Raw genomic sequence first — 24,750 nt, forward strand, 5'->3', positions numbered from 1 at the left:
GTTTCTGCTTCTCGGCTTGGGACTCGCTCCACTCTTTTTCCTGCTCTTTCCTCTACTGCTCTTCCTGCTCTCTCCTCTGTTTTTCTTCTTGTTCCCTTTTTTGCCTATCTGCCAGTTCTTTTTCCTGTTTCTCTTCTTGTTCCCTCTTTTGCTGTGCCTCTACCTCTTTCTTCTTTTTCTCTTCTTGTTCCATTTGTGCTCTTTGTTGTTTTCCTGCTTGTTCTTTCCTTTGCCTTTCCACTTGTTCTTTTCTTTGCCTTTCTGCCTGTTGCTTCTTCTGATTTTCCGTTATAATAGGAGGCTGGTTTGACTGTTGCCGACCAGGCTCGCTTGAAGACATCGCTGGGGTTGTTGCCAGTAAATCTAGAGGCAGAGTTTGCAACCTCTACTCCCTAAGTTTATTGAACTCAGTTACCCCTTCATCATTATATTTCAATCGAGCAAGTTCTCTAGCTTGACCTATTGTTTCGTTTGAAACAAATAGGTCATCAAACCAATCTTCTTGATGGTCACATTTTGTTAATTTGGCCTGTTCTAATGCAGTATAGGCGTGTTTGTTTGGATCATATAGCCTATTCGGGATAGTGGCCAGGGTTAAGGACTGAATCTTTGTGGCTTCCTTTTCTGCGTGTTTGAGATCATGCAGAGTATAGACACCAATTCTCAAGGGAAAAGAGGGCCAACCCCTCTTCTCATGCCATAATTTGATAGGAGATTTCTCTTGCTAGCAGTTTATCTGGAATATACAAAGGGAGAACATGCGGATTGGCTTGGCTGCCGAAAACCCTAATGTAGGTAAATCTCTCTTCTCCAAACCAACTCGCTACCGCCGGTAAATCAAAGGAAGCTAGATAGGAGATTCTGGGAATGGGCTTATCAAAAATAGAATAATGAATGGGAACCATAAAGCCATTGCAGATTTGGTAAAAATGGTGTTTGTAAGAAGATTTCCACAATTTCTGGTGGTATATATGAATGGGTGAGGGGTCTTGGGCAGTCCACCTCCAACCGAGGACGGGAAACTCAGAATTGAAACATAACGTATCTAAAATATATGCACTGTAATAAAACGGGGGAATTTTTCTTTCAGTAACAACAGAACCTTTTCTAAAATCACGAACAGCTACGGCTAACTTATTAGAGAGAATAGTAGCCCAATCCATAATTATGCTGTTTACTGCTGCTTCCATTAGAGGAACCATCTCTATGGTAAAATTAGCAGAGTCATGTAATCCCCATAGCCTACACATCATTATCCCTGCATAACAATAGGGAGAAGCCAAAGAATCGACTGAGTACTTACCGGAAGACTCGTGCTTGTGTTTGACTGGATTCTGCCTCCAATCCCGAATGGGTTCGGATTCCACTTCATTATCAGCTGCAAATTTCTCCAGGAACATCTTGTTATACACTTTCTCTGGCTCAGGCAAATGATACATTTGCCTTAGATGCTCTGGCTTGAACGATCCAAAAATCCTCCCATCTCTGGTGCAAAAAGTTCTGTCGAGGATTGGAATTTCCTCAATTGCCCATCGTACGACGTCTGTGTAGGGGAGAATCTGTTCTCTGGCCGCTATCCTGTGAAGGAAAGAATCGGCTAAATCTTTGAGAGTGGAATCAGACTTGCGAGTAGGATCCGCAGTAGCTTCTGTCACTGCCTTTTCTGGTTGTTCGACTTCAATCAAATTATACGTGCCTTGCCATGTAGCTCTGGTAAGACCCGTGCATGTAGTATCTGATATTAAGCCCTTCTTTTTATCTGTGGCAACTTGTCCTGCAATTGTTGTAGCAGCGGAACCCGCAGTCTTCTTAGATTTCTTTCCCATCATGCTCAGGCTTTTGTTAGAAGATGAATTCTACACAAAGGCAAGAAAAACCGTAACATAGAAATATAATAATGAGGACTCATAGTGGGAAAGATATATCAATTGAAGCGTGCTGAGAGATTAACTCTCAAAAATGGCTGCGGATCCAATCAATGAGAAGATATTACAGATATATTAAATGGCCGTTTAAGGCCTGCTACTCCTTAAATGCTTATTACACCATTATCCGGTTGAATGACTCCCTTAAGCGTGCAATGGATATTTTGGCGGTTGAGCGCAGGTGATCGTTAATCGAAGGGGCAAAACTTTAAATATGAATACATCACCTTATCCCTCCATTTAACGGCTTTTTCGAAATCCGCGCTCTATTGATCGGATATCAATAATACTTTAGATCTTCAAGCTATGCCTTTTGAAATTCCGATCGCCGATAGCGATATCGCATCGCTTTAGGAGAATGGGCATTATATAATCATAAGCATAGGATCCTCCCGAACGCCGATTGCGACGTCGCATCAGATTAGCGTGAAGAAATATGACAAGGTGCATTTAGAATGATTTGCCGATTCCTCGATCGCCGATATCGCATCGCATCGGGGGTAAGGCCTGGGCGCCTCATTAATGTACATGGGATGTTGCCGACTGCCGATTGCGCAATCGCATCGGCTCGGAGTAAATGACTTAAACTGCCTTGACCGCATATGGAGTATCGCCGATAGCCGATCGTCGATATCGCGTCGCGTCGGAACTCATGTTATGTGCGTTTTTAAGATGTGTATGAAGTGTTGCCGATCGCCGATTGCGATATCGCATCGGGGGTAATCAACGTGCCGCTTATTTGTATTTCTTATGTCATTGCGATATGCGATCTTGCGATCGCTTTATCGCAATGACAAAGATTTGCCTTATTTCTTTAAAGGGTTTTTTCAAAAAGGGTTTTATGAAATGAATTCATTTGATTATCGGACCTTTTTTGAACAATAAAAGTATTGATACCAATTAAATTTTGAAGGGACCCATTTCATACGTTAATATTTTTTAAGTAAATATGATATGAAATGGGGGGTTGTTGTAGAGCACAACATAACACTACAAGAAAATGGTGTGTCAGAAAGGATGAACAGAACAATCATGGAGCGTGCAAGGTGCATGAGATTGCATGCAGGATTGCCTTTACAGTTTTGGGCAGATGTTGTAGATACTACTGTTTATCTAATAAACATAGGGCCTTCAAGTTCCTTGGATGGTGGTGTTCCAGAGGAAGCATGGACAGGTAAAAAGGTAAACTACTCCTTTTTAAAGCCTTTTGGTTGTGAGGCATTTGTCCATATTGATAAAGAAAATAGAACAAAGCTTGAGGCAAAGTCAAAGAAATGTACCTTTATTGGATATGGTGTTAATGATTTTGGTTATCGCTTATATGATTACGAAAATCACAAAATCATTAGGAGTAGAGATGTAATATTCAATGAAAAGGTCTTGTATAAGAATTAGTTGCAGGAAAAGAAGCAAGAAAAAGAAAACAAGGAATATCCAGTTCTTGACGAAATCATTGAAAAAGTAAAGGTGCCTGAAAATAATAATAATCAACAACCACAACAACAACAGCCACCACAATAGCAACAGGTACCCCAAACACCTGAAAGTGGTGTTAGAAGATCTACCAGGATAAGTAGACCCCCTGAATGATACTCTCCTTCATTATATTATTTATTGTTGACTGATTCTGGTGAACCCGAATGTTATGAAGAAGCAATGCAGGTTGAAAGCAGGAAGAAGTGGGAGGCAGCCATGGAAGAAGAGATGGACTCCTTAATGCATAACCAAACTTGGGACTTAGTCAGGTTGCTTGCAGGAAAAACTACATTGAAGAATAAATGGATTTATAGGCTGAAGGAAGAAGATGGAGGAAAACATAGGTACAAAGCTAGACTTGTGGTGAAGGGTTTTGCACAGAAGAAAGGTATTGATTTTGATCAAATATTTACTCCTGTTGTTAAAATGACTTCAATAAGGACTATTTTAAGTCTAGTAGCAGCTGAAGATTTGCATCTTGAGCAGTTAGATGTAAAGACAACCTTTCTCCATGGGGATTTGGAGGAAGAGATATATATGCAGCAGCCACAAGGATATGAGGTGAAAGGGAAGGAGAAACTAGTGTGCAGGTTGAAGAAGAGCTTGTATGGCTTAAAACAGGCTCCAAGGCAATGGTATCTAAAATTTGACAAGTTTATGTCTGAATAAGGTTATAGTAGATGTCACTCTGATCATTGTGTTTATCTGAAAAAGAAAAATGATGGGAGCTATATTATATTGTTATTATATGTAGATGACATGCTTGTTGCAGGGTCTAACATGCAGGAAATAAATGTGCTCAAAAGAAAATTGGCAAGTTCATTTGCAATGAAGGATTTAGGAGCTGCAAAACAAATCCTTGGTATGAGAATCACTAGAGACAGGAAAAATCACAAATTAACATTGTCTCAGAATGAGTACATACAAAAGGTGTTGAAAAGATTTAATATGCACAATGCAAAACCAATTAGTACACCTTTTGCTAGCCATTTCAAACTTAGTAAGGAAATGTGCCCAAAGACCCAAGAAGACATGGATTATATGTCTAAAGTTCCATATGCATCAGCAGTTGGAAGCTTAATGTATGCAATGGTCTGCACAAGGCCTGATATTGCACATGCAGTGGGAGTTGTAAGCAGGTACATGAACAATCTAGGAAAGGAACATTGGATGGCAGTGAAATGGATTCTCAGATATTTGAAAGGTACCGCAAATCAAGCATTATGCTTTGGTGGTTCAAACATTTCTCTATAGGGATATGTTGATGCAGATATGGAAAGTGACAGAGATAACAAGAGGAGCACTACAGGATATGTAATTACTGTTGGTGGAACAACTGTCAGTTGGGTTTCAAAAATCCAAATTGTTGTTGTGCTTTCAACAATAAAAGCAGAATATGTTGCTGCTACAGAGGCTAGTAAAGAAATGATTTGGTTACAAAGGTTTATGGGTGAATTGGGTAAGGATCATGATATGGGCACATTATACAGTGATAGCCAAAGTGCCATTCATCTTGCAAAGAACTCAGCATTTCATTCCAAGACTAAACACATACAGCTCAAGTACCATTTCATACGATTAGTGTTGGAAGATGGAGAGTTGAAGCTGGAAAAGATACACACTAGCCAGAATCCTGCAGACATGCTAACAAAATTTGTAACCAGGGAGAAATTGAGAACATGCTCAGTTTAAATTGGTCTTTAGGGATGATGATGAAGATGAGAAACAGTCTTGGTCCAAAGAGGAGTCATTGTCCAGCAAATGAAGCAACGGTGGAGTTGCTACAATCATTCCCCAAGTGGGAGATTGTTGTGTATGGAGCATGATTGTTCAGAAGTATTTTGTTTCAGTCAAATGTATACCCCAGGAAGTTTTTACACCACTCCACGTGGGGGGGACTTGTCTCCCCTGCGGGGGTTCAGGGGCAGCGCCCCGAAGCAAAAAATAGATGTAAAATTGCCTTGTAAAAGTATAGTAATTTCTAGTCAATCTGGGCTATTCATTAGGCAGATGATCTGACGGTAGAACTTATGTTTAGTTTAGGGTTTTTTTTCCCTAGAAGGAAACCCCTCTCTTTGTATGAGGGTATTGTATTTTTGAGGCTGTGACATAGATGTGTATTCTCTGAGTGAGAAACAGAGAGGTGAGACTGTGAGAGAAAATATAGGATATTACAACGAATTTTCTGTAGGTTGTGTCTCTTCATTTTGCTGGATAATAGAAAGGAAGGACTGGCTGTTCGGGTGGACGTAGCCCAAACTGGGTGAACCACGTATATCTATGTCTCTCTTGTTTTATGTGTTTATATTTCTGTAATATTTTATGTGTTCCATTGCTCCGTAATATATAATTTTCTAACACATAGCTCGGTGTAGTATTTACAATGACCATCTGCTAAAACATGAAAAACACACCGTTTACTGGAGCTTTATAACACATCTCATTATGGTATTTACAATAATAACCACATATACACACAGACACATTTTCTTCACCCATCAAATAATCATACTATATATGGATCTTTATAAATCCAACTCAATACAATATTTACAATAATACACACATATACACATGCACATTTTCTCAACCAACAAATAAAATTATACGATACCTGCATCTACAACAAAAGAATCAAGAGGCTCACACCTCCACCATCAAAGTAATACAAAGATTCAAATCCTTCCCAGGATGTTTAGAATCCACTGCAAGGTCAAATCTACATCTAATGTACAACGTTATAATCCTGCACCACTAGTCCTCTCAGTGAACAATTACCGACTCATTGTGCCAGGGCACACTCCCAATGTGCATCTGATTCCATTTGGCAAAGCTTGACCAAAAAAAATCATCCCTAGTCTTCCCTTCTTTGCTACACAGTCCCTCAAGCAATCCGGTCACCCCCTTCTTTGTAGTCACTCACCTTGCAAGTTCCTCTAGCACCCCCATCTTGTGAAATCCATCCATTGGAAAGGCTTACTTGCATCAGAAGATACAAAAATCAGGGGATATCCATGCCTTAAAACCATCATACCAGTCATAGCATGCTCATGAAAATCAATGGACACTATTGGGTACCAGTGTTCCACAATGGCCTTGTTCCTGAATACTTTACCAACATACTACTGTATTTTCCAATTCCTTTTGTTGTTGCAAATTCTTGCAATCAATTTCAACCACCCAACTAGACATTTCCGTGCTTCCTGTACTAAGCACATTACTTCCATTAGATTTAGAATAAATCAAAATAACTTCAAATCATACCTCATTGGTGGCCTGTCAATAAGGTACACTTACAATTCTCTTTGCTTCCTGTCACAACAAGTCAAACTAGCATATTTGACCAAATCATCATTTATAAATATATCACATCAGGTTATCTCAAAACACAACCATCATAGATCAACATCATAAATCACATGTAACCATCACAAACCAAAATCATAGATCACATGTAATCATCATAGACGAAAATCATAAATCACATGCAATCATCATAAACCATAATAATAGACCACATGCATAATAAAGCCGAAATAAAACACTGATACTTACCCTTTAATCAATTCTTAGCTTCTACCTTTGTCTTTATTTCGTATGCGCTCCAGATCGGTTGCCACACCCTACAACCACCCTATGCCTTCTCCTCAACCATGTGTACATACACATAGTGTGCATCACATGAGATAAATTCCATGCAATACATGCACCTTCACCTCACATACCACACATACACCTACACCTAGTGTAAAACACAACACAATGCATACTCTTACATCCAGTGTACACCACAACACTATACATACACCTATACCTGATGTTGGAAACACAATACATACATATATACTCGATGTACAATGCCACATAATACATGTACCTACACATGGCGTACAACGCAACATAATACATGTACTACAAAAAGTAAAACACAATGAGTACACATGTTACGATACCACAACTACACAATGCACATACATAGTATCGCATGTACACAACACAACACAACATGTATGACAGACACATAATACCACATGTACACTGCACCACCTGTACCACGTGTACACAATACCACATGCACGATGTGTACATGACACCACATGTACACAAAGCCACATGCATGACATGTACACAACACCACATGCACAAAACACCACTTGTACAACATGTACATAACACCACATGCACACACCACCACTTGTACAATCATACACACAACACCATATGTGCATAACAACATATGTACAACATGCAGACAACACCACATGTACATAGCACTGCATATCCAACGTGTACATAACATCATATGTACACACCACCACATACTAGCCAACTTGTACATAACACCATCTATACCTAGCACTGCATATGCATAATTCAGACAACACTATCTGTACCACCCTGTACATAATCATTCCGTAAACAACATGTAAAGACACTATATATACACAACACCGCATGCGCACAACATTACAGATTCCACATGTACAACATATACAACATATGCACAATTGTAGAACCACACATCCAAAATCACACTGTCTCTACTAAGCAACCTTGCTTCTAGTGTCTCTCCGCCATCCATGCTTATCCTAGCATGCCGCATACCACACTGCTTTCATTTCGCTGATGTATCCTTCAACATTACCTGCCATAACATAACCATAGGCATAATAAAAACATAGAATATCAATTCATATCCACATGATACTAACCTCATATATTTGTCATGACTACTCTTCCCACTTGATTCCTCATGAACCAGGAATCTCTTCATGCCATTCACCTGCATAAGCAATCATTCTTCCATGATAATGATCCTTGAAAACCTGATCAAACGGTGACATAGATACATATATACATAGATACTTATACATAAACATTAGCATAAAATAATCATGATCTTGTCAGACAATGACACACACACAAACATATATACATATAAACATTAGCATTAAACAACCATGATCCATGACGGCCCTTTCAGACATGACATACATACATACATACATACAGGTATACATATACAAACATCATCATAATCATAATCATAACATAAGTACTATATAGCATAAGGTCAAGGTTAATAGAAATCCCTTTATCTATGCACATCATGCACAACTTTGAGAACAATCATTTCCAACATAGCCAAGGCATCTAGCACCTTAGATCCATTTACTTCACCTTTTGTGTTACCTTTCTCATGATTGTCTTATCATCATCCATTTACCTCAATGGAGTCAACTAATCCAACTAGGTGTCCTAAACTTGCCTTCAGTTGCCCTTATACATTCACTGAGCTTCATCCAGTCCTTACATCATCTATTTGTTTTCATTCAACTCTTCTTAAGCTCTATTAACTTTCCTCTTTCCCAACCAATTCCCAAGACTCTCAAAACATAAAAGGAAATACCATGGAAACCAATAACAATATGACACCACAAACAAAGTGGTATGGCCATACAAAAGACATAAACAAAGCCACAATTAAGCACAAAAAACCACAAAAGACCAAAATCATAAGACTAGCAACAAACACCATGACTCAATCCCCATGATTCCCAAGGAAAGCTCAACCCGAGCCTTCTTTAGAATTTCATGATAGTCTCTTTTCCATGAATCCCTTGCATCATACTGCCATAAACACATAATTATCAATGCATAAATAAACATAACAATACAACCGTTACCTTATCTTGTTGTGCCAAGCACACTTCCTTGTAACCAAAGATATCCGTGCCATGTCCCAAGGGATGCCAATTCCATTGATAGATCTAGCTATAAATAGAAACTAGGTGTTATAACTGTCAAGTACATGTTACACTAAAAAATGTCACCATGACTATTTGCAGTTAGTATGGCTCCATCCACTGTCATACTATCCTCCTTGGCAAGTGTCATGCCTCTGCTCTTCATGTCAAACTTCAAGAAAGAGAGAAAAGTCATTAAAAATCAATTATCTCTGGTACGCAGTTTCTCTTAGCCTTACCTGCGTGTACGCACTCCAAGTTCACAATACCCGCATACTTGTACGCTCTGTATGTAAAGGAGTGGGTGCGTACTCCTGTAAAGGTAAAAAGGTGCAAGTTTCACTCCAAAAAAGTTACTTGTGGTCATTTCTAGAGTCTTCTAGAAGCTTGTTTGACGTGTATGAAGCGCCTCCAGATGGTTCATGTATCCCTACCAAAGAGGAACTTATCCCATCAAGAGGGGAGCTATCCCATCCAAAGAGGGGCTTATCCCATTGATGGTGGACCTGAATAACTTCCTCTAGAGAACTATAAATACAGGCATTGGGCCAAAGGGAGGGGAGGTTGAAAGCTGAACATTCCTAAGGGTAGATGCTGCTGGAATTAGGACTTCCTTGTAGAAGCTTGTGAGGAGAGATTACCATCTTTACTTGTTTCCATTGGGAGGTGGGTGAGCTGATCAGAGTAAGGGAGAACTCTTGTGGACCCTGGGAGGAGCTTGCACAACACCAAGGCTCAGGTTGTAATGGTTCCTTTTGTTACCTTTTAATACAAATTAGTCCATTCTTCTCAACAATTTGTTATTTATGAGTTGTTTCATATACTCCTTGGTCTATATGTTAGATATGTTTTATTTTATGTGATATTCAGGTGCTATTTAATCGTTTGATTGTTAGTGAATGCAGGTTTCGAAGGGAAGGAGGAGCTCATCCGGATCAACGAAGCTGGACTACTACAACAGCGTTGGATTACAGGTAGGATCTAAACACTTGATTTCTCATATTGTAAAAGCATATTTAGGGAAGGATTGCTCTTATTTGTCTTGTTTGTCATTAGAAAGTCTTAGGCTTCTAGGAAGGTCGGTTGTGTCCGCACTAACGACTCTTTCCGCGTGACAAAATGGCGACTCCACTGGGGAATCCATGAATGTGTTTGAGTTCTTTTTGATTTGATATTTTGGTCTGAGAAAAATCGCTTGTTTTCTGATTTTTGGCTGTCTAACTGTGTATTTGGGTGGGTTAGCTTAGAGTCAATTTAGATTTTTATTTTTCTTAGCTTTGCCAGCAGTACGCAGTCTCTGAGTTTGACACAGTGCGTACTTGTACGCACTGCGTCTTTGTGCACAGGGCGTACCCGCGCCTGTGTCAACAGATCACCTGCGTACCCCTGTCAAATTTGAGAAAATTCCATTTTTCCTCTTTTTGCTCTTTAGATTTTGTTTTTACTGCCCAGATCCATTAGTTTACTGTCAAAGATCTTCACCTGAACTTGTCCCGTTAGTGTCGAGGGTTTTGGTGGAATTCATAGGGATTTTGCCTTAGGGTTTGATCTTTAACTAGTCCTGTAGTGACTTTGGCGTTAGAGGTTGTCAAACTTTGGATCTCCTTGGTTTTGATCAGTCCTCTTAGGAGTCGGGCCTGTCATAGAAGTCACCCTTGTGAGAGACCTACCTTTGTGTCTTCTCTTTGCGAATCTCGAAAAGTTTGTTTGTTAAAGCCTTGAATTCCATTCTTGAGAAAAAAGAACAAAAAGATTTCGATTTTGTTTTTTGGTTAGTTTATGATTCTGCATGAACTGATCCTTAGTTGCATTTTGACTGAGTAAAACATCCGGGAATCATCTTTGTAGGCTTTTGTCCTCATTATTTTTTGCTTTTAGGTAAATTTCCTTTTAATTTGCTTTTGAGTGAATTTGATTTGATTGTATTAGATTTGTTAAATTTGATTTGATAAAATAGTTTTATATGCTTTATTAATATAGAAAAAACACAAAAATTCTTTTGGAAAAAGTTTGCTTTGGTAGCATTTGTAGACTTTTGGGAGAAAAAGGAAATTTCGTAGAGTAATTAGTGGTCATGAGTTGTGTGTTTTGAAAAGATAAAGAGAATTGTTTCTTTGATTGTCTTTACTAAGAAAGTTGTTTTCTATAAAATTTGCATTTTCCAACTCTCTTAGTTAGGAGATTCATTGAAAAAAGAAAAGTAGTGTAAATCATCTTAGGTGCATCTTTGTAGTGGTTGCGAGTCGAGTCTACACACCACCAGTTTCATCTCCACTACCTTTTGTCTTTAAGAAAAACCATAAAATTAACGCTTAAAGTAAAATCAACTTAGTAATTTTTATTTACTAGGGCTCTGAAACACCAATTTAGATCAGGCTAGTGTCTTGGAGTAGGAGAGTAATTAACTCTCCAAGACAACAAAACCAAACAAGTAGCTTATCTTGTGATAGAATAAATCCAATTGTTTCATTTGTACTCTGGGAAAGCTCCTCTTAAAGGAGAAGCACGAGCTCGTGTCCGAACTAGTGAGGGGATCAATCCTCCCTCGTTGGGAACGACGCCAGACACGCACGTATTACAAACGGTAAACCTCGGATTAACCATTGTCGAGGAGCCAGGGGTCACTTGTCGGTAAACCTTGGATTGTTGTCAAGGAGCCGGCAAGGGGATTGAGCTTGATACTCTGCCCTTGCGTGCTGTCGGAGTGTAGACTGTTCCCCCAGGTGCATTTGTTGCTGTTGGTAACCTTAGTGACCATTATCTTTAGGATTCTACCGAGGTGACGGTGGAGGGAAGATCCCACTGTACCTGGAGCAGACGTCGGCTAGACTCACTTGGATTTTCCGGGGGGTTCACTTCACTCGAGACGGTTAAAGTGGAGGAACTTGTGCCGGTCTATTCATTAAGCAGGTTGCTGGGGTAACTGTTCCACCCACCACTTCTGTACTGAATCCGGCGATGTTGGGTTTCATCTCCAACTAGCGTTTTCGGTCTGGAAGGCAACTGTTTGTGCTTGGTTTGACGCCCTAGATTCTTTAGGCGTGTGATTCAAATTTGTTTGGTTCTTTAGAGACTTTAGGTGGTTTGCTTTGAGATTTTACTTTGTTTGCGTGTGCAGTAGTTAAAAGTTTTAACTGTGGCGGAATTACCGAGACAGTCCCGTAGACTTCGGGGCAAGTCTCCTGAGGTTGTTTCTGTGGACGAATTTTTGAGGAAATCCCGTAGACTTCAGGGTGAACCTCCTCAAGACGTCCCGAGTCATTACGAAGGTTTAAAGGTCCTTGTAACTCCTCCTAGTGGCAGTAGAGTAGGTTCACCTGAAGAAGGAGAGTCTTCGTTGGTAGTCCATCAAGATTACCAAAGTCTAGAAATAGGTTATAATCCTGAAGCAGTTGCAGTTTCTGAGCTTGCTGGTAGTTTTTCATCTACTAGTGATATAGGCAAAGAACCTGAAATATCTGAACCTGTTACTCCAACTTCTAGTGTACCAGATTCACCTAGGGTAGAAAGAGTCATCACCGAAAATCTTCCTACTGGTTTGATAGCTATTGAAGAACTTGCTCCAGAGGAAGAATTAGGCATATCTATCCTTGAAGATCAACCTACTATTGATCTAAGGGAGCGTGAATCTATCTTTTACAGTCCTCCTAGAAGTACTACTTGGTACCTTTCGTTAACCAATTATTTAGACAACTCAGGGGTAGGTTTTTCTCCACCTCGTACTCCTTTTCCACCTGGAGGTATTTATACTCCTGTAAATATGTCTGGTCAGTCGTCCGTGTTCACTCAATCTCCTGAATCTTTCTTACACGGTGGTCCTTCTGTTCCCACCGGGTATCAGTCACTTTCTGGTACCTTTGCGGGGGCATCTCCTCAACCCATTGATCATGGGTTATTAGCTGGAAACAATGGTAATAAACCGTTGGGTGTAGGGGACATTTACATGATGTCAGGTTCAGTTCCCGTTTCTCAACCTCAAGGTGGTCAATTACCGCCTGGGGGGCAGCCTCAATTAACGCCTGGGGGGCAACCTCAAGGTACGCAAATTGTGTCTGGGGGGCAACCTCAAGGCCAGTATGTACCCATAGTACAATACATGCCTCAAGGTCAACCCCAGCCTCAATATGTACCCCAGGGTCAACCTCAGTATCAATATTTAACTCAAGGGTATCAACCCCAAGGGTATCAACCTCAAGGGTATCAACCTCAAGGTCAAGGTCAACCCCAGTATCAGTATTTACCCCAAGGTTATCAACCTCAAGGTCAATACTCGAGTCAAGGTTATCAACCACCTCAAGGTCAGTCATATGTTCAAGGTATGGGAACTGTGCCTTTCAGTTATCAATCCTATCCTCAATCCGGTTATGGATCTCAGTATCCTCAACCTGTTACGGGTCAATACCCCGGAATGATAGTGTGGGATCCATCACAAGGTCAACAGGTGTTGCAGCCAAGTATACAGTTGTTACCTCAAACTGGACAACCCGTAGTTTCTGGTTCACCCCAGCAAACGCAACTTGTCCAGTCAAATGTTCAAACTTCTGTAACTTCGGTAGTTACTCAGCCGCCAATTGCACCTAGTACTCCATCTCAAACGACTGCTGCAACTACCGCAACATCTACCGCACTTACTTCTGGAGTATCGACAGCTCCGGTTTCTACTGTCTCTGCAACCACTCCTCAGACATCTTTACCGTTGTCCGGATCTACGATTCAAACCACGGTCCAGATGCCTGTAGGGCAGCCTGGTTTAAGTACTGTTGTAACAAGTCAACCTCAATTTACCTACCAACAGTACCAGGGACAGTACCAACTCGGTCCTGCTGTCCAACAACCGGTTTACCAGTATCAACCGTATCCTGGGTACACTTATCAACAACCTCAGCAACCCCAGTACGGTCCGGTTAATCCTGGTTTTCCAGGAGGATATAATATCCCGAATGCGATTCCTGTTCCTAGTTATCCTGGATATCCTCCTCCTGGAACTGGTATTGTGACCCAGAGTTTTAGAGATCCTAACCGGCAATTACCGTTTATCGCAACTTTGGATTTACCCGACTTGACGCGCCTAACGAACGATCCAATTCAATATCTTCCGTTCTGGCCGCCAATGCCAAATAAGTTGCCCAGTGATATACCCAAGTTCGAAGGTAAGTCTGGAGAGGATCCGTCCAATCACGTGATGACTTACCACCTCTGGTGTGCTTCAAATTCTATCTCGGATGATTCGATCCGCTTACGTCTTTTCCAGCGTACGCTCATTGGTCTCGCGGCCAAGTGGTACATTGAGTTACCACGGGCCTCTTTTTACAATTTTAGCCAGTTAGCTACCTCGTTCCTAACTCATTTTCAGTTGCCGGTCAGATACGACAATGGTACTGAGTTATTAACTTCATTAAAACAATCGACGTCCACTTATATTTCCAATCATATTCATGAATGGAGACGTCGAAGACGTTTAGTGAAAGTTTTTATCTCGGACCAAATCTTAGCTGAATGGTTTGTAAAATCATTATTACCGAAGATTACTGAAGATGTAGCTAAGGCCGGAGTAGTTACTGAGGAGCAAGTCATTGCTCAGGCCCAGTACCTTGACTTAGTTTACACTCAGTCGGGTACGTTGCACGAGAAGATCCCAGATCTTCCTAAGTCGAATCAAATCGCTGCTGCTCCTTCGGGGTCTCATGCTGCTGATGGCATGATTGGTACGGTGAATACTAAAAGTAAGAAGAAATCCTCAAAGAATTCTTCTCCAATAATAACCTTACCAGACTCCCCGACAGGAGAATCTTCTCCTGAAATTACCGCCGACATTCACGCTGTAGAGTCATCTACGGCTAAATCAAAAAACGGTGGTAAGAAGAAAGGTAAGAAGAAGGATAAAGCAGACAAGGCTCCAAAGGAGAAAAAAGAGAAGTCGGAATCTAACGACGAAAAGCACAAACCTCGCTATCCTTGTTTAATTTGTGAAGAAGATCATTTCACAAGAGATTGCCCTCATCGGGCAGAGGTTGTGAAAATCGTTAAAGGTTCCCCAACTCCTGCTGTTTTGAAAGATCCATTTCCAAAGCAGGAGAGTAAAATGATAGGTTCTTCCTCGAGTGCCAGTGAAGAACCCATATTGATGATGTCTCATGTACGGATTGCGACTCGATCGCAAGATTATGGTAGTAAGAATCCTGTTGATGGTAAAGAAGCAGAATCTTCTCATTCTAATCCATCAACCTCAGCTCCCGGTTCCGATCCACTACAGATCGAGAAACCTAACCCAGACTTGGTAATCAAACCGCCCGCCAAGGGTATACTTCGAAAGTCTGCTTTCAATCCACATGCGAGAGCAGCTCAGAATTATAACATTGTTGAGGATTTAGCTGTTTCACCCTCAGCAATGTCGGCTTTGGAAGTGCTGCAATCATGCCCAGCACAACGAAAATTACTCTTGTCGGCTATAGGAGCTGTTGATATTCAGGACCCGAACCTGATAATCTTTGATCTAGAAAATAGTACATCGCGTCTCCCTCATCAGATGGCTTTCCAGATTCCAGTGATAGTCAAAAACAGGCCTATTCATCGGACTGTAATTGATGAGGGAGCTTCTACGTGTATTATGTCGATTCAGTGTTGGAGATCGCTTGGTTCTCCTTCACTGAACCAATCCCCGACGATTCTTAAGGCCTTTGATGGCCGTGGGTTCCATCCGTTTGGCATTCTACAGGATTTGCCTATAGGGGTTGAAGGAAAAACCGTTAGTCTGGATGTGGAGGTGGTTGATGCCCCTCTAGACTACAACCTTCTTTTGGGTCGCAGTTGGTCTTACGCTATGACAACGGTCGTGTCATCGGTCTTCAGAGTTATAAAGTTTCCACATAATGGTAAGATCGTAACGATAGACCAGCTGGCTTACTTTTCATCCGACCCAGCCTCTTCAGAGAGTATCCAGCATGTCGGTAAAATGACTATCCCTTACAAGGATGTTGGTGTAGGATTAGTTAAAGATTCTGGTTTACTGGGAACTTTTCCTTTTCCTTCGATCAATGCAGACCCTTCATTCGCATCCATTCATATGATTACTTCAGACACTATTATTTACGATGATCCTTGGATTGTCCCATCTGAATCTGAGATAGACTCATTCGGTAATGCAATGCCTTTGAGTCCATATGAAATTGCTTATGAGGCCGTGCAGTCTTTTTCCGACTCCAGTTCAACCCAATTCGACCAAATGAATGTGGTCCGTGAGGAATCACTTTTCACATCAACCTCAGAACGGATAACGTTTCCTGAAGTCGTGTCATCTGACGAACAACTTCGCGAAATCCTAAGTGTAGACGATCTACCATGGGAAGATCTTCATCATAGATCTTCGTTTTTACCTGAGGGTGATGACTTTGAAAATGATTTTTCATCAATTTTTACAGCTGAATATGTCAAGGACGCTCAGAATCCCATGAAACATCCTGATTCAGAGTTGAATTTGGGAAACATTTCCCAAACTATTGCCATTGACATTTCAGTCAAAACCGGAGTTATTGAAAACATTCATATAGGTGCCTCGTGTACAGATAACGAAATTCAAACATACAAGGTCCTATTTCAAGAATTCCGCGACGTGTTTGCCTGGTCCTATGAGGAAATGCCAGGAATTGATCCCTCCATTGTTGTTCATGAAATCAAGACTTACCCGGACGCTAAACCCGTTCGGCAACGTCTGCGTCAGATACACCCTAGGAAAGCGGCTGCGATTAAAGCAGAAGTCGAGAAGCTGTTGAAAGCAGGTTTCATTTATCCGATCCCGTTAACGGATTGGGTATCGAATATTGTTCCGGTTAACAAGAAACAAGGAACAATAAGAATATGTATCGACTATAGGGATATAAATCGTGCTTGTCCAAAAGACAACTATCCACGCCCTATATCGATCAAATAATTGATGATTGTGCCGGCAGTGAAATATTTTCCTTTATGGACGGTTTTTCCGGTTACAACCAAATCAATATTCTACCTGCCGATCAACCAAAAACGGCTTTCATTTGTCCTTGGGGGACATTTGCTTACTGCAAATTACCTTTTGGACTTAAGAATGCCGGAGCCACTTTCCAACGGGCAATGTCTTACGCGTTTCACGACATCAAGCACATTGTGCAACCGTATCTCGATGATTTGCCTGCTCATTCTTTACATCGAGCTGATCACCTTGTCCACTTACGCGCTATTTTTATGAGGTGTCGGCATTATCGAATTCGGTTGAACCCACACAAATGTGTCTTCTGCATAGAAGTGGGACGATTGCTAGGATTTGTCGTTTCAAAAGCCGGTATCCGCGTCGATCCCTCGAAGGTCGAAGCTATCATCAAATTGCCTCCTCCTTCGAGTTTGCGCCAACTCCAAAGTTTGCAGGGGAAAGCAAACTTTTTACGTCGATTCATTCCTAACTACGCCGAGGTTACAAAGGGTTTCACCCGGTTGTTGAAACAAAACGCTCAATTTTCTTGGGATGAGATAGCTCAGAAATCTTTTGATGCACTTAAGCACGCGTTGACCCATGCACCGTTGCTGCATCCTCCCAACTACAACCAGGACTACTTTTTGTATCTCGCCGCCTCCCACTCCACCATTGGAATGGTCTTAGTTCAGGAAGACGAATTCGGAATGGAACATGTGATATATTATCTTAGTAGGACGTTAAATCCCACTGAGCTAAAATATTCGCATGTGGAGAAATTGGCCCTGGCAGCTGTTCAGGCTGTCCAGCGTTTTCGTCATTACATTCTTCTCCGTAAAACTACAGTGATTTCGGATTGCAACCCTATGATCTATATTTTGACTAAACAATTGCTAGGGGGCAAGTACTCCAAATGGATTGTTATCCTGCAGGAGTTCGATTTGGAGTTCGAGAAGTCCAAGTCTAAGAAATCCTTAGTTTTTGCGGAATTGATGTGTGACTTCCCGCGTGCTGACACGGAAACTGTGGCAGAGGAACCCATTGCGGACGAATCTCTGTTTCTTATCAGCACTTTAGATCCGTGGTATGGGGATATAATCGTCTATCTCCAAACCCAATCCTTTCGGCCCGAAGCTTCAAAGTCGGAACGCCGGAAAATTCGATTCCAGTCCCAACAGTACAGAATTATTGGAGATACTCTTTATCGTCGTGGGGCGGACTTAGGTTTTTCGTCATTGCTTAACTCATGAAGAGGCAGAAAGGGTTCTGAATGACTGTCATTCTGGAGCATGTGGCGGTCATATGTCTGGGTATGCCACAGCTCAGAAGGTGTTGCGTGCTGGCTATTTCTGGCCGTCCATGTTTAAAGATTGTATCATTGCGGTCCGGAAATGCCACAACTGTCAAGTGTTTGATCGCAAGATGCGCGCACCACCTGCTCCTCTCCACCCTATAATTGCCGTTGGTCCTTTTGCTAAATGGGGTATCGATTTTATTACATGTAACCCTCACTCGGCCGGGGGGCATGCGTATATCATCCTTGCGGTTGATTATTTTACTAAGTGGGCCGAGGCGATGCCTACATTCGAGGCAAGCGGCAAGACAACAACAATTTTCGTATTCAATCATATTATTACTAGGTTTGGTGTCCCACAAGCGATAATCACTGACCATGGGCGCCATTTTCGAAACATTATGATGACAGAACTTACAAGCCAGCTTGGTTTACGTCATGATAGTTCTACTCCTTATTATCCTCAAGCAAACGGTTTGGTTGAATCCATCAACAAAGTTCTAGTTATCATGATCCGACGAATCATTGGTATTCATCGGTCGAATTGGCATAACATGTTATTTTCAGCGCTTTGGGCATACCGAACCTCAGTAAAAACATCAACAGGGTTCACTCCTTTCCAACTAGTTTATGGTTTGGAAGCAGTGTTGCCCATTGAATGCGAAATCCCATCACTTCAAATGGCTATCGAATTACTTCCAGCTACTTCCGAAGAGGAGAAGCGTCTGTTATACTTAGCTAAATTAGATGAGACTCGACGTGACGCTGCTTTGGCAATCGAGACTCACGCAAAAAGGATGAAAGCTCAGTATGATCGTAACGTGACCCCTCGTAATTTTTCGGAAGGAGACCTAGTGCTATTATATGATCAAGCTAACGATAAATTAGGTGCTGGAAAATTCGTTCCCATGTGGCATGGGCCCTACATTGTCAAGCGAAAGCTAGCAAAAGGGGCCTATGAGCTGGTAGATTTTGATGGGGACTCTTTGGGTAAGCCCAGAAATGGACTTTACCTAAAGAGGTATTATGCTTAAATGGTGGGTATGGAGATTCAGTTAGTTTTAGTTAGGTTACTTTTTCTTTCTAGCTGGTATGTTTGCTTAGTTTAGACAGTGTGCTTAGCTTAGAGAGTGTGTTTTTCGTCGTTATTCTGGCTTATCTTGGTTTTACTCTTGATATTGCAGATGTCGACGCCTCTCCAAACGTACATTGGATTTGCTGATGGTGCTTGTCGTAGTACACGGAATATCTCTTCCGCAGCTTGGGTTATCTATTCGCCCTCTGACGAGTTAGTTTCTATGCATGGGGTGAGCCTCGGTCAAACAACAAACAACATTGCAGAATACAGTGCAGTGATTGAACTATTATCTGAATCTATTTCATTTGGGATTCGGAGTTTGATAGTGAGGTTAGATTCTGAACTCGTTGTATTACAGCTTAATAGAGTCTATGCCATTAGAAATCCGGTGTTATTAAGATTGTTTTTGAGGGTGCGTCTCTTGGAACGTGAATTTGATTACATTGAATATCAGCATATTCCAAGGTCTTTAAATACATTAGCAGATGCAATGGCGTCTCGAATGTTAAATAGACATTTGTAACAATCATAAATGTAAATTTATAAACATTTCATCACACATGTTTAACAAAATAAGCCGGTAATAATGATATATATAGATAGGAGTGTGTCAAAAATATACATCGTCTTCGATCATAGGTTGAAAAACACCTTATGATCGGCAAAAATGATAAGTACAAAAAACCAAAAATGTCGCATGTGTCTACAAAAGTGACTAGCCAATCACTGGTGGTGCTCTCTATACGAGACCACTGCCCGCGCTACCCTACACAGGAACCTCCTGAAAGGTCCTGGGACTGCGACCACGTAGCGCTGAAGTCGGATAGGAATGTCATCTATAGTGGTCTCTGGTATACCCGCCGTCAGACGCTCTAGATCCTGTTCCAGCTCGGCTAAGGTCTCTGCGGCCGCATCCTGTGGGGCCGGTGCTGGTACAGCTGGTACTCTTCTCTCAAAAGCCCGGAGGTTGGCCGGACGCCGTGGACCTACATCTGCATTTTGAAAATTTGTGCTGTCAGTTTTGAGACGATATATAAAAAACAAAAAAAATAGATAATTTAAAAAACTTGTGAAAAATGAAATACCTCTGTCGTCCCATTGTTCTCCCTGTGGAAGAACCATGTCCGGATCATTGCGAAAATCCATTCCGGCATAAGGAAAATCCTGGATCGCAAAGACCTGGCCCTCCAGCCAGTGAAAGTAACCATCAGGAAATCGAACAACTGCTGCTCCCTCATCAGGATGCCGGGCCATTACCGCAACCCATCTCGTCAACTTAGGCTCCCGAGGAGGCCCAACTGGAACTGTAAGATGCTGGGGGATCAGCATTGGAACTCTCTCTAGGGCAAAGCTCACAACTAAAGGCCCATATCCAAAGGTCTTCAGTTGTCCGTTCTTTGCCCTGGTTAGTTGGCCCTTCATATTGGCCAACACAGCATCGCACCAGTTGAAAATGGTGCCTTGGAAGCAATCTATAGCCATCCGCATTTGGGAACCAGTGGCTATGTGCAAAGCGGCAGCACCGCAAAGTCTGGTAACTGTAAAGGCAATTACCATAAGTTCAGGTCGGGATATGTATTTGATTTCTATCCCCTTATCCTGGTTTTGATTGTTGCACCACTCTAGCCGGAGACTAGCAAGGGATTGGCCACCCGGCCTAGTCCCGAATAGAGAGAGTTGCTCGCCCCTATTAGGCAAGCCAGTGAGAAAGTATATGTCGGAGGACTCTATCTCGAGCTGGTGTTCTCCGATGTAAAAACATTGATCCTGAATGTTCCACCTTTCAACCAGCCACTCTAAGAATGGCACCTGGGCCCTCATGCCAGGTATGGCCCAGTACTTGTAGAGACCGCATGCCTTTAAAGCATCAATGGAAGGTTGATGACCTATTGCGGCCAAATCGACATCTTCGTGTTCTCTTTCACGCCAATCTAGCATGGTGGGCAATCTACACACCAAAAAACATTAATTAGAATTCATAAAATAAAATTTTGATGGTTGATTTTTGTGTTTGGGGTTTGAAAATCCGCTTTGCGCGGAGTACGCACCCCGCGTTCAGAAAACAGAGCGGCGGGACGCAGCTGTTCTGAAGGTGGGCTGCGTCCTCCGACCATTTTCCCATATACGAAAATGTCGGGGTACGCAGGTCGCCCATGGGGCACCTGCATCCCCCGAAAAGCGTATTCTAAAACCCCAAACCCTCCAAAAAATCAAACTAAGACTTGAAATGAAATTCTAAACGGATGAAATTGAAGAGGAGGATGTTGTGAAATACCTGAAAGAGACGGCGCTCGATTCTGACGGTCGGATTCTCCGCAAAGTCCACGGGAAGTTTCTTGTCAAAAGCCCTTTTCTCAACCTCAACAGTAAAATGGTAAAAATGACATGGTAAAAAGTCTTTTTATAGGTTTTTTGGATGAATGAATGCTAAGTTTGTTTATTTTTCACCATGAAAGGATATTTTTCAATGTATTTTTGCCCATCTTAAACAGGTATGAGTAATGTGTTGTTTTTGTGCAGGACAAAAGGACTTTAGGATAAAATCATCATTTTTCATGAACCAAGAAATCAGAGTCATCTTTTAAGCCCTTTTCTGACTCCTAAAACATGAAAAGATTGCCGAGCGTTTCTTTTACACTCGTTAAAACGGAATTAAAAGACGGTCCTCTTACAACCCTTTTCTGACCGTAAAAACACGAAAAGATTGCCGGATTTTTGTCGTTTCAAATTCGATACTGGAAATAAAACGACATGCCTCTGATCGCTTTTTACTTTTCAGGTCAAAGGCATTAATCATGAAAGTACTCCTTGGTCGCAAGATCAAGCGGTTCTCTCAGGTATTATTTTATACTTTTTCGGGCTTGGGAGACACAAATTTACGAAAAAGTTCACCTTGGAGTCTCCTTTAGTTTTTTCAGACTCTCTAAAATTGAAAAACGCCGAGTTTCTCCTATACTGGACTCGTTAAAATTTCACAGTAAAGGACCTGTTCGATTACAAACAGGAACGGACCACTCCTTCTTAGGGTCCGAATCTAAACTAAGTTGGACTCATCCGAAGGATGAGCTTATAATCAAGCATATGTTATCCTCCTCAAGCTTGTAAAAAATAAAGAGGTACTTGCCAGAAATGGTGGGGGAAAAGAGAGAAGAATGAACCTATTTGTCATCCTTTGTTACAGAAGAACCTTATCACCGCTCTTGAACACGACACTTTTCATTCACCTGGGTTGGGAAATCCTTTGCCTTAAAGTTGATCAAACCACTCTGAAAGTCTTCAACCGTTTCTGGGTATTAACTTTGGGTCAATTGTCACCAAGCCATCTGTCGTGTCGTTATGTGTTCAAGAGGTCTCTGCAAATAAACCATTCATATGCAAAATACTTGTCATCCATTTGACCATCCCTGAGTCAGTCCTTACAGCAACATTTCTTCAACTTGAACAATGATTTCGTGTTGTGGGCTTGCCTGCAACGGGTCGCTTTCTATCGACATCAGCACATTATCTAGAAAGATGACTTAGAAATCGTCAGTACCTTGAAGTCTGCATGCATCAATGGCAGGTTTCTCGCCTTTGACGACAGTTTACATCATTGACTTTCGATCAAAGGATTCCGTGACGTGTTCGACATCAACCCATTCATTCACATTTCATGGATTGTACTGGGTACTTTGAGAACCATTGACATTACTGGTGGTCTCTCTCACACTTGTTAACGGTTTACATCATTGACCGGTAATCAAGTGGTTTCTACCATGCTCGACATCAACTCATTTATTCGCATGGATAGAATCGTACCAATTCGGGAAGTAGAAATGAAGACCCTGGATCTAGTTTCCACCATCCAGGCTGCGAGGAGTTTTGTATTCATTATATAGTAGACTAATCATAAACAGATGGCTGTGTCCATACTGTGTCTACAAAAGTCTATAATTGTGATGTACTGCAAAATCATTCTTGTATCAGAGCAGTAGTTAGATTGTTAGTTAAAGTTTTCAATCTGAGTATGGGAATGCCTACCTCAACGATGATATCATCTTATATATGTATTTTGTGTTGAATATTTGTAGGTTCTGACCGGGTCCTCCGCAAGATACTCCTTGAAATGATAAAGTACTTCACCCTTCCTAGATCATAAAAACCCTAATCTACTACAGGCTTCGCACTTTAGGGGGCAATCTGTTACACTAAAAAATGTCACCATGACTATTTGCAGTTAGTATGGCTCCATCCACTGTCATACTATCCTCCTTGGCAAGTCTCATGCCTCTGCTCTTCATGTCAAACTTCAAGAAAGAGAGAAAAGTCATTAAAAATCAATTATCTCTGGTACACAGTTTCTCTTAGCCTTACCTGCGTGTACGCACTCCAAGTTCACAATACCCGCGTACTTGTATGCTCTGTATGTAAAGGAATGGGTGCGTACTCCTGTAAAGGTCAAAAGGTGCAAGTTTCACTCCAAAAAAGTTACTTGTGGTCATTTCTAGAGTCTTCTAGAAGCTTGTTTGACGTGTATGAAGCGCCTCCAGATGGTTCATGTATCCCTACCAAAGAGGAACTTATCCCATCAAGAGGGGAGCTATCCCATCCAAAGAGGGGCTTATCCCATTGATGGTGGACTTGAATAACTTCCTCTAGAGCACTATAAATATAGGCATTGGGCCAAAGGGAGGGGAGGTTGAAAGCTGAACATTCCTAAGGGTAGATGCTGCTGGAATTAGGACTTCCTTGTAGAAGCTTGTGAGGAGAGATTACCATCTTTACTTGTTTCCATTGGGAGGTGGGTGAGCTGATCAGAGTAAGGGAGAACTCTTGTGGACCCTGGGAGGAGCTTGCACAACACCAAGGCTCAGGTTGTAATGGTTCCTTTTGTTACCTTTTAATACAAATTAGTCCATTCTTCTCAACAATTTGTTATTTATGAGTTGTTTCATATACTCCTTGGTCTATATGTTAGATATGTTTTATTTTATGTGATATTCAGGTGCTATTTAATCGTTTGATTGTTAGTGAATGCAGGTTTCGAAGGGAAGGAGGAGCTCATCCGGATCAACGAAGCTGGACTACTACAACAGCGTTGGATTACAGGTAGGATCTAAACACTTGATTTCTCATATTGTAAAAGCATATTTAGGGAAGGATTGCTCTTATTTGTCTTGTTTGTCATTAGAAAGTCTTAGGCTTCTAGGAAGGTCGGTTGTGTCCGCACTAACGACTCTTTCCGCGTGACAATACATGTTCATAACTATAACACACATCCACATAATGTCAGATAAGATTAAGGTTAA

The sequence above is a fragment of the Pinus tabuliformis genome, chromosome 1_2 (assembly GCF_031772625.1).
Source record: "Pinus tabuliformis cultivar Carrire ecotype Pingquan chromosome 1_2, CPIR1, whole genome shotgun sequence".
Taxonomy (NCBI): domain Eukaryota; kingdom Viridiplantae; phylum Streptophyta; class Pinopsida; order Pinales; family Pinaceae; genus Pinus; species Pinus tabuliformis.